Source organism: Alligator sinensis, unplaced genomic scaffold, assembly GCF_000455745.1.
Source record: "Alligator sinensis unplaced genomic scaffold, ASM45574v1 scaffold2427_1, whole genome shotgun sequence".
NCBI classification, from domain to species: domain Eukaryota; kingdom Metazoa; phylum Chordata; order Crocodylia; family Alligatoridae; genus Alligator; species Alligator sinensis.
In genome coordinates this window covers 6950-11060 of record NW_005844035.1, presented here as the reverse complement: position 1 = coordinate 11060, position 4111 = coordinate 6950, and the positions used below count along the sequence as shown (strand labels likewise).

Genomic DNA, 4111 nt, shown 5'->3' with positions numbered 1-4111 from the left:
TCCCGCAATGACCTCTGCTAATTCCCTCAGCACTCGGCGGTGGAGCTCGTCAGGACCTGCTGATTTAAATACGTCCAGTCCCTCCAGAAGTTCCCTGTCTAGATGCTGCCTGCACTGTCCATGATCTCACTGCTCCCCTCTGCTCTGTCCATGATCAGACGTCTCACATTTCAGACTTGTATATATTCCTCCTTCATTTGATCCAGCCCCCTTGATAACATGATTTCCCATTGCCTTCTCACCATGAACATATCATTTGCCATTCATTGTGCCTAAAAATGCATTATAAGTTGCTCCTTGGGCAGTTATTCTGATTTCTTCATCTCTTGGCTAGCCTGTCCTGTCCAAACTCATTTCCACTCATTTGCCTGGAATTGCACTGGTGTTTGCTTCCTATGCCCATATGTCCACTACCTGGATGAAAAGAACCATCCTCTTCTACCTGCTATGCCTTCCCTTTTAGCCTAAATGTCCATCCTCCCTTGTCCTTCAAGTCCTTAGTATAATCCTTGAGTTCATTGGCTCCATTCCCCACATTTCAGTTGGTTATTCTGCATCCAGTACCAGTGGAAAAAACTCTCTTTAACCACTGCCCAAACAGGATATCGAGGCCCTGGCCCTGACTTGATCTGCTGCATCCAGCAAGGACAGGTGGAGCTCTGGTTCTGTGATGATGTGTACTGTGGGGCAATCTCGAGGTCAGTTGGTTATTCTGCATCCAGTACCAGTGGAAAAAACTCTCTTTAACCACTGCCCAAACAGGATATCGAGGCCCTGGCCCTGACTTGATCTGCTGCATCCAGCAAGGACAGGTGGAGCTCTGGTTCTGTGATGATGTGTACTGTGGGGCAATCTCGAGGTCGGAGGACATGCTGCCAGGTGAGTTGTGGCTGTCCCCTCCACCCGACTCCCCTCTCACAAATGCTCCATGCCCAGGGTGAAAGGGAGCCTGGAAACTGCAGACCTGCCCTGTGCTGCCATTTCAGGGTGCTGACCTCAAATAGCTTGTGCTATCATGTGTGCAGACGGGTGTTGTTCCACCGCCTGAAATTCAAACTGTGGAAACTGTTACCAACAGGATTGTTTTTGCCGAAGACCCCTTGTTTGACATGCCCCTTGCTGATATAATATTAAGTAAACCTTAATCGTAATTATTACAAGTTTTGTCCTTGTAATACAACCTGACAAGTGGCTTCATTAGACATTACTGCAGCAACCTTTGGTGGTGCTGGCTGGGTGTGGGAGATGTTTGTTTCTGGCTTTCCTGCTGTTCAAGCAGAAATTGCACGACCGCCCCGCAACTCCCCAGAGTAAGAGCATGCGCACAACACCTTGTTCCTTTGTTTGTCCATTACTTTAATAACTTTCTCATGCCAAAATCCCTAATATTCAAGTTCCTTACCAGCCAAACAGTTTTTCTCCAGCGATAATTATGAGTAAGTCTTTTAATTTCTTCCTGTACTCAAATGATGGTTTTCTTTAATATTTAAGATGGCTTTCTGGATCAGACAATCATCCCATGATCAGGGTTCTTGGGGACCAGACATGTTCTCAGGAATCGTGCCCCTTCTATATAATGGGCAACGCTTTCCTTGTTGTTTCAAAAGAATTACTTGGTGCCATTGAAGCACTACCAGTGCCCCTCTGCCCTGCAAGATACTGGAGAGATGCTAAGGGTCAAAAGCAAAGGAACAAAAGGTTGAGAATACAAACAAATGGTCAATCCGCCCTTCTCGATCTTTGGCGTGACTGATATGTTTGAGGCCAATGAGGCCATGCTCCAGGGATGTACCATTTTCTGTAGTCACTTTGCAGATATTCCAGAACCCATCCAGAACTCATTCCCGGCACCAGACATTGACCCTGAAACATGTAGGTAGCAGATCACTGCTCTCAATCCTCCACTCCCAGAATATTTCTTGGAGGGATAATACATGAAACATGATGGGTTTTGCTACCAAGCAGTGTAAGGAAGTGCTCACCGCACAGTCCTGACTGGTGACAAGCCCCAGAAATGCACCCCGAGGCTGTTCACCCTTGTACCCAGATGCTGCTTTCAGGACTGCCAGAGATCAAGGGCAAGCATTGCAGATGGGTCTCACCAAAGCACTGGGGCTTGTGGAGCATGTCAGCCCAGTCAGGTGGAGGGCTCAGCACCATCCCCCCCTGGACCCACCAGTGCTGTGGGATACAACAGCCCTTTGAGAGCCTCATTTTGCCTTTGAGTAGATCCCTCTGGTCTCATCCTCAGCCTGTTAAAACATGAAGCCATTCAGGTACAGTCCAAACTCACATGTCCCACGTGTTTGTTGGTCCTAGTCCTATCCTGCTCTGAGGCCCATCCCAGCAGAAGGAGTAGCAGTGCTTGCCCCTTGGCAGCAAGGCAGGTAATAATCCAGTGTTTCCTCCTCCCATGCAGGACATGCCTGGTTGCTGAGCAGAACTGAGGAGCAGGCTCCTGAGGAAGGGCCTGGAAAGCTGGAGCCACCATGGGCTTCCCTGGGGAGTATGGGTGAGGTGGATTCCCTGAGCCCAGAGAAGGACCAATGGCACAAGGGTCAGGGGATGCCCCAAAAGCAGGCTAATGTAGCAGTGAATGTGGTCCCATCTCTAGTTGGGCATTGGAGTGAAGAAGGGAAAGAAGCAAGAAAAAGCCCAAGGTGCAGGGATGAATATGTCATGCTGAGACACCTGAAGAGGCAGAAAGCAAAGGTGCACTGGAGAGACACAGTGCATGAAAACGAAGACAGTGTGGGGGCCTCAGTTGGAAGCAGAACATCACTTCCAAGCGCAGGGGGAGAGCCCACTCCTGCCCTCAGTGCAGGAAAAGTTTTAGCTGCCCCTCACACCTGGCTCTGCACAAGATAAGGCACACTGGAGAGAAGCCTGATGTTTGCTCTACTTGTGGGAAGAGCTTCACCTGCCTCTTGAGCCTGGCTTCTCACCACCAGGTCCATTCTGGACAGCTCCCCCACCGCTTCACCAAAAGGGAGAAGAGCTTTGTGCGCAGCTCGGAGCTGCTCAAAACCCAGTATGTGCACAGGGAGAAGCGTCAGTACCGCTGTGTCACATGTGGTAAAAACTTCACCCATTTCTTCTCCCTGGTTCAGCACCGACACGTGCACTTGGGAAGGAAGACACATCGCTGCAGGAAGAACTTCATCAGCTGTAAAGACCTGTCCCAACACCGGTGTGTGCGGAGGAAGCAGCAGCCGCACTGCTGCAGAGTGTGTGGGAAGAGCTTAATCTCTTCTTCCAAGCTGGCCCAACACCAGGTTATCCAGACAGGGGAGAAGCCACGTCAGTGCTCTGCATGTGGGAAAAGCTTCACTCAGTCCTCCACCCTGGCCCGGCACCAGCGCATCCACACAGGGGAGAAGCCACATCAGTGCTCTTAGTGTGGGAAGAGCTTCAGTTATTCCTCCTCCTTGGCCAAGCAAAAGCGCATTCACTTGGGATATAAGCCACATCAGTGACCTGAGGGTGAGAAGAGCTTCAGTTATTCCTCCAAGCTGGCCCAGCACCAGCGCATCCACACGGGGGAGAAGCCATATCACTGCTCCGAGTGTGGGAAGAGCTTCAGTTATTCCTCCTCCCTGGCCAGCCACCAGCGCTTCCACACTGGGGAGAAGCTATGTCAGTGCTCTGAGTGTAGGAGGAGCTTCACTTGCTCCTCTGGCCTGGCCAACCACCAGCACATTCACACAGGAGAGAAGCCATATCAGTGCTTTGAGTGTGGGAAGAGCTTCAGTGATTCTTCCTCCCTGACCAAGCACCAGCGCGTCCACACAGGAGAGAAGCCATATCAGTGTTCTGAGTGTGGGAAGAGTTTCAGCATCCTGTCCAGCCTGGCTCAGCACTGGCGCATGCACAAAGGGGAGAAGCCACCTCATTGCTCTTAGTGTAGGCACTTAGTGTGGGCAGAGCTTCACCTACTATGGCAGCCTGTGCTGAACACCAGTGCGTCTACACGGGGGAGAAGCTACATCGATGCTCTGAGTATTGGAAAATCTTCACCCATCTCTCCCACCCATCCTGGAATCAGCACATCCACACCCAGAAGCATCCCTAATTCTGCCAGCAGTGCAGGAAGGGCTTTTAGATGTCTGCC

The 4111-nt window shown here is 50.8% G+C and overlaps 1 pseudogene; it reads left to right on the top strand.

Annotated features, from left to right (window-relative positions):
• Window positions 1-3902, top strand: part of LOC106723453 — a 12760-nt pseudogene extending 8858 nt beyond the window's left edge.
• Window positions 3903-4111: the final 209 nt, after the last annotated feature.